This window comes from Culicoides brevitarsis, unplaced genomic scaffold (assembly GCF_036172545.1).
Source record: "Culicoides brevitarsis isolate CSIRO-B50_1 unplaced genomic scaffold, AGI_CSIRO_Cbre_v1 contig_25, whole genome shotgun sequence".
NCBI lineage: Eukaryota > Metazoa > Arthropoda > Insecta > Diptera > Ceratopogonidae > Culicoides > Culicoides brevitarsis.
Genome location: NW_026973409.1, coordinates 17538 through 25000, shown reverse-complemented (window position 1 = coordinate 25000; position 7463 = coordinate 17538). Strand labels below are relative to the sequence as shown.

Sequence of the window (7463 nt, the reverse complement as noted above, 5' to 3'; positions counted from 1 at the left end):
AATCAATAGGGTGTCATCCGCAAAAGCAAGCGCATTGATCCTTTTATCTGGAGAAATGCGAAATCCGACCTCATCTCCCAATTGCTTTAGCGCAGTTTCCAATACCATATTGAACAGTGGAGGAGAAGCAGGGTCTCCTTGTTTAAGACCTCGTCTAACATTAACCTCCTTTTCTTCGCCTTTGTACTGCAGAACTGTTCTCATATTTCCATAACCTTTTTCCATATACTCTATGTACATATTCGGTGCTCCAAACCTTTTCAATTCAAGCATTATAGCCTTATGCGACACTTGGTCATATGCCTTAGCGACATCAACCGAAGCTATGTGGAGTTCTTTCAACTCTCGACGCGCCTGATGTATAATTGATTGTAGAACTACCAAGTTCTCGGCAGCTCCATCCACGCCCGAAATGAACGCACGTTGTCGTTCGTCCCATGTACGTTTTTGTATTAGTCTTTTGGCCACTATCTTGTGCTGCTGCCTTAAGACAACAGACGTAACGGTGATAGGGCGCATATCCACAGGGTTCATCGACCCTTCAGCCTTTTTGGGTATAAAAATAGTCCTTCCTTTCGACATTATTGAAGGAAAATCGCCGTATATCATGACGATTGTATAGAAAGCTGCCCTACGGCATGGTTTAACCCTCTTCCAACTGGACGCTTTGATGCCGTCCAAGCCTGATGCCGTTTTGCTATCAAGCTCATTCTCCATGATGTCTTGAACACTAATTGGATCCCAAATTTCACCAAGTTCGTTGTTCACTACATCCACACTCTGGTCAACGTTCGTTGATCCTTGATTTAGCAATTCGCTCCAAAATTGCATCATAACACTTGTTTCGGGATTGATTGTACCATTAGTTGGTGGTTGTAGTACGATTTGTGCTGCCTTCGATTGATTTTTGCGGTATTGCCTTTGAAGTTCAGCATAGGCTTGACGTCTCCTGTTCCTACTATTGGGATTTTGTAAGACTTCACCACTCCTTTGCCTACTTTCGGGTCTATTCACATGGTTGGTTACACCACAAGCCAAATTAACCCAGTTAATTAGCTCCACTTCACCCCACGCTTCTCCATTTATGACTTTATCCATGAGCGTACACATTGATTGTGCAGCATTTCCACGTATGCCTGCACATACGTTTCGGAGAGCTAGTAGGTGCAACATTAATTTATCCAAAACACCTAGGTCCAAATCTTCATTGACCTCTGGAGTTGATACAACGGGTAATTGTTGATTCAACTGTGTTATATACTCTTGCACATACTCTTTGTATAGTTGTTGGCGTCTTTTGCCTTTAATCGCCTCCAACGTTCGGCCCGGAATTTGTTCCAACAATAATTGATTGACATTGATGGCTTCCGGATGTGATATTAATAATTCTGCCTCTTTTTTAGCCATTATGCGCATTTCTTCTTCACTCCACCGTGCCTTGACCCTGTCAGTGACAATACGTGCATTATTTTCAATCGGATGTTTTTGCCGATAGTGGTTGGGTAAACCTCTAACTGTAAAGTCTTTGCCACACACAAGACAGACTGCACGTCCATCTGCATTAATAAAATATCGGTCTTCAGACCCTTGATTTGATGGCATATTTTGTGCTTCACCGACCATTTGACCTCTTCCACCATAACCCAAACTACTCTGACTTTCCCTGAACTGTGGTTCGTGGGTATTAATATTTGTATTGTTTGTGTTCGTTTCGCCAGCAGTAGTAGTTTAACGTCCGTCACTAGGGTGCTAACCTTTTGTAACAGACTTGTGCTCTATCAGTTCGCCTGTTCGCCATGTCAGCATGACATGGGTCACAGTTTACCAGCGGGGACCACATGGAGGTTGATATGAGCCGCATGCAATAGGGGCGTTTTACGGAACCCTATCACTCACCCTTGACAAAAAAGTCAATGAGTAACTAAATCGCCACACCCGTAACTTGTCACGATTTCCCCGTAGGACGACTCCGCAAGAAGCACCATTATCTTAAAAGAGCCGTACACTACAGAGAGTCATAGTTACTCCCGCCGTTTACCCGCGCTTGCTTGAATTTCTTCACGTTGACATTCAGAGCACTGGGCAGAAATCACATTGTGTCAACACCCGCGAGGGCCATCACAATGCTTTGTTTTAATTAGACAGTCGGATTCCCTAAACCGTGCCAGTTCTGAATTGACTGTTAAGTGATAACTCACTTATGCGCATGCCGCACCGAAGCACAACATACAAAGTAAAAGCTTAGCATCCGAAGACACCCAGCCCGAATTATCTCAGTCTTCAGAGCCAATCCTTATCCCGAAGTTACGGATCGAATTTGCCGACTTCCCTTACCTACATTGTTCTATCGACTAGAGACTCTTAACCTTGGAGACCTGCTGCGGATTCGGTACAGACTGTTAAGAATTTGCGTAGCCCTTTCATTGATTTTCAAGGTCCAGTAAGAGAGTATCGACACAGCAATTTAATGCCATGCTCTACCAATTTATTACACCATATCTCTCTATGAAAGACTTCCATGGTGAGTACAACTGTAAAACAGAAAAGAAAACTCTTCCGATACCTCCTAATGGCTTCTCAATGAAAGTTTCTCGTTACCGAGATTGTATAATCGATCCGAAGATGATATATACAAACGTATACTTAACAGGTTCCGGAATTGTAACCGGATTCCCTTTCGGTCTTTATATATACAGGAACTGATACTAATTTTTGTATAAATCATAATTGATATATTTATGTATCATACACATTAGTTCAGGTTTCCCTTAGACCTTAGGACTGACTAACTCGTGTTCAACTGCTGTTGACACGAAAACCTCCTCCACTTCAGCCATCCAAGATCTCATTCGAATATTTGCTACTACCACCAAGATCTGTGCTAATGACGGCTTCATACCAGCTCACGCTAGGTACTTCAACGCACATCATCATACCCTCCTACTCACTAAAATATCAAAATCAAACGACACGAGGTCGCATGATTAAATTTTATTTTAGCGGTAATGTATAGGCAAACGACTTAAGCGCCATCCATTTTAAGGGCTAATTGCTTCGGCAGGTGAGTTGTTACACACTCCTTAGCGGATGACAACTTCCATGTCCACCGTCCTGCTGTCTTCAGCAATCAACACCTTTCATGGTATCCATGATATGTCGTTTATATTGGCGCCTTAACATTACGTTTGGTTCATCCCACAGCACCAGTTCTGCTTACCAAAACTTGGCCCACTGAGCACATATTAATCTAACAACCGATACACAAGTGTATCAAGTACAAATGACATCAATCAAGAATGTCATTCAACGTACCCATTTATAGTTTGAGAATAGGTTAAGATCGTTTCGACCCTAATGCCTCTAATCATTCGCTTTACCAGATAAGAGTTATTACAAAAATATCTATGCTCCAGCTATCCTGAGGGAAACTTCGGAGGGAACCAGCTACTAGATGGTTCGATTGGTCTTTCGCCCCTATACCCAACTCTGACAATCGATTTGCACGTCAGAATTGCTACGGTCTTCCATCAGGGTTTCCCCTGACTTCAACCTGATCAGGCATAGTTCACCATCTTTCGGGTCACAGCTTGTATGCTCACGGTATATCTTTGTAGTACAAGTACTTACATTAAGATACCCGGGGATGGAAGAATAATACAATTAATACCATTCGTAATCCTATTAACAAGTTAATCTCATTTCGCCTATAGGTTTTAATAATCCCATTGACTTGCATACAAGTTAGACTTCTTGGTCCGTGTTTCAAGACGGGTCCTGATGGTATCCTAAATCTAAAACGTTGCCGATAATGTACACATTATATCCACAAGAGATATCAATCCGAAGATTGTATGCGACATTTAGTCATAATACCATCAGACATCTGTAAGAACACCAGATAGTTTACACGCATTCACATAACAACAAAGCCATGTTACTCGCTAAATGTATAAACTCCTATCCGGGCCTATATACAGATTTTAACTTTTCTAATGGATCGCAACGTCTTACTAGAAGAAAAGTGCACACCATTACGCCATCATCTGACGCAATAATGCTGAATTTCCTCATTCAGATATTTAGGTTCATCAGGTTTAAACCCTTAAACGGTTTCACGTACTTTTTGACTCTCTATTCAGAGTGCTTTTCAACTTTCCCTCACGGTACTTGTTCGCTATCGGTCTCATGGTAATATTTAGCTTTAGAAGAAGTTTACCTCCCTCTTAGTGCTGCACTATCAAGCAACACGACTCCTAGGAGATGCCTTCTTGCATCAATAGCAGTCACTACGGGCCTAGCACCCTCTGTGGGTCATGGCCTCATTCAAGATGGACTTGGACATACTATTTTGACACAAGATAATAGACACTCCTTAACACGGCATCGCCAAACAACCATAACAGCTGTCGGCCTACGTGCTGAGCTCTTCCCTTTTCGCTCGCCGCTACTATGGGAATCCTAGTTAGTTTCTTTTCCTCCCCTCATTAATATGCTTAAATTCAGGGGGTAGTCACACATGAGTTGAGGTCGTCATAGTTAAAGTTTTGTAATGATCGTACTTTTGCAAGTGCCTTTGATTTTATACCAAAATTTTGTATTTTATATTAAATAAAAATAATGGTCAAATGCACGTATCTGCAAAGCAACCACTCATATTACTTTATTAATGATATATGAATCTAAAAAATTCATATGATCACATCAAGCACTTATGCTGCGACACATAAGATAGTTTAATATATAAATAACGACACTCAACCATGTGTACCCCACACAGACTCTGTGAATATCAAAAAATATTACAAAATCTAATCGCATGGGGTGCAATATGCGTTCAACATGTCAATGATCGTGTGTCCTTTCAGTCCATAATCCCAACTAAGAAGACGTTTTAGTGATTTCCCGTACCTTTCGATATAGGATACACGTTGATGTCTTCATTGTAGCGCGCGTGCAGCCCAGGACATCTAAGGGCATCACGGACCTGTTATTGCTTTATCTCATTTTGCTAAACACAAATTGTCCTATTAAGCAGATTAAAGTCAAACACCCCGAAAGGCGCAGACAAACTATCAGGTGAGACTCCACTACGACACCAATATTGCTACCAGAGCCGCAGCATCGGCACCTCAACTGCTGATAGGTATCTATTTAATATGATAAAGTCACGTTCGTTATCGTAATTAACCAGACAAATCATTCCACGAACTAAGAACGGCCATGCACCACCATCCACCAAATCATGAAAGAGCTATCAATCTGTCAATCCTTATAGTGTCCGGGCCGGGTGAGTTTTCCCGTGTTGAGTCAAATTAAGCCGCAGGCTCCACTCCTGGTGGTGCCCTTCCGTCAATTCCTTTAAGTTTCAGCTTTGCAACCATACTTCCCCCGGAACCCATGCTTTGGTTTCCATAGGACTTGACGTTGAAATGCATATCGACATAATTGACAGCGGCATAGTTTACAGTTAAACTACACGGTTTAATCGCCTTCATCCTCTAACTTTCGTTCTTGATTAAGGAAAACATCCTTGGCAAATGCTTTCGCATAAGTTAGTCTTACCCAGAAACACCTATGAATTTCACCTCTCAAGAACGTGAAGACTAATGCCCCCAACTGCTTTTATTAATCATTACCTCATGATCAATTCAAACCAATAAATCCATACTGATAGTTTATTCCATTATTCCATGCAGATTATTGAAGGCAATAAAATTTTGCTTTGAGGCAAAAAATTTGTTCAAGGAATGTCGTGTTGTCTCATGGGAGGATGAATTCGGGAACCCGATTTTTGGCACAAAAAGGTGACCGTTGGGAGCGCGGGAGCCGAAAAAGTGGTTTTTCCATATAGAGTGACTTTATATGGGAGTATGGTTTGGTCGCTTAACGCATGGTAGTCATTGTATACGGATTTGGCGTCACTTTTCGAGAAACGGATTTTTATTTGTGGACTGATTTGGGTGAAAATTTGTGTGTATGCTTCTTTTTGGATGTTAATGAAAATTGCCGAAAAAAATTTTGGAATTTTTCGCGGGAAGCCGGAAAACGGGACCCCTCATTTGATAGAACATGCCATCCGCTTAATATTGCCTATCAATGCATATGGAAAAATTTTCAAGTTTATTTTTTTTCGGGAAAAAAGTAGTTTTTGGAAATGTTTGTTGTTGGACATGAAAAATGGGGGCGTTCACGTGTTAGGGAACGCACAAGTATTTCGTAACGTATAAAAATGTAAAATGTGAGAGAGTATGAAAATGTAAAATGAGGAGTAATTGAAATAAAATGTGAATAGAGGAGTATAAAAATCTGAAATTAGGCGTATAAAATTGTTAATTGAGGAGTATGAAAATGTGAATTGAGGAGTATGAAAATGTGAATTGAGGCGTATAAAATTGTGAATTGAGGAGTATGAAAATGTAAAACGAGGAGTATGAAAATGTGAAATGAGGAGTATGAAAATGTTAATTGTGGGCCATGCACCACTAATCACTAACACCACCTTGTTTATGATCGATAATACCATCAGCAATACACTTTGACATGTATGCCAGATGATACATCTTTCATATAAAATGTGAATTCACACATTTTTTAATATACTTTGCGTCCCTCATTCCTACGCATAATATGCTAGGCATCATGTCCATAGGACTTGACGTTGATATGCATATCGTACCGTAAGACAGACGACAAAGACACCTTACACTACAAACCTTACACTTTAATTCCATCATCGAATATTCTTTCATTTTATATATTGTGCATATAACAGATATTATATGACCAACACATAAGTAAAAAAATACCCAGAAACACCTATGAAAAAATTTCATATACCCTTATCAAGAACGTGAGCAGACAAGCCGCTCACATCCGTTCTTTATACTGATTTGCTTGGAGAACACCATTACTCCATAATATAGTTTTGTGAACATTGCAGACTTATGTGACGAAAAAAAATTTTTTTTTGCGGCAAAAAAGTTGTTCCATGAATGTCGTGTTGTCTCATGGGGAGGATGAATTCGGGAAGATTTTTGGAAAAAAGGTGACCGTTGGGAGCGCGGGAGCCGAAAAAGTGGTTTTTCCATATAGAGTGACTTTATATGGGAGTATGGTTTGGTCGCTTAACGCATGGTAGTCATTGTATACGGATTTGGCGTCACTTTTCGAGAAACGGATTTTTATTTGTGGACTGATTTGGGTGAAAATTTGTGTGTATGCTTCTTTTTGGATGTTAATGAAAATTGCCGAAAAAAATTTTGGAATTTTTCGCGGGAAGCCGGAAAACGGGACCCCTCATTTGATAGAACATGCCATCCGCTTAATATTGCCTATCAATGCATATGGAAAAATTTTCAAGTTTATTTTTTTTCGGGAAAAAAGTAGTTTTTGGAAATGTTTGTTGTTGGACATGAAAAATGGGGGCGTTCACGTGTTAGGGAACGCACAAGTATTTCGTAACG

At 40.4% G+C, this 7463-nt stretch overlaps 1 pseudogene; it reads right to left on the bottom strand.

The window, feature by feature from the left end:
• LOC134836420 (large subunit ribosomal RNA) overlaps positions 1-4530 on the bottom strand; it is a 7746-nt pseudogene extending 3216 nt beyond the window's left edge.
• Positions 4531-7463: the final 2933 nt, after the last annotated feature.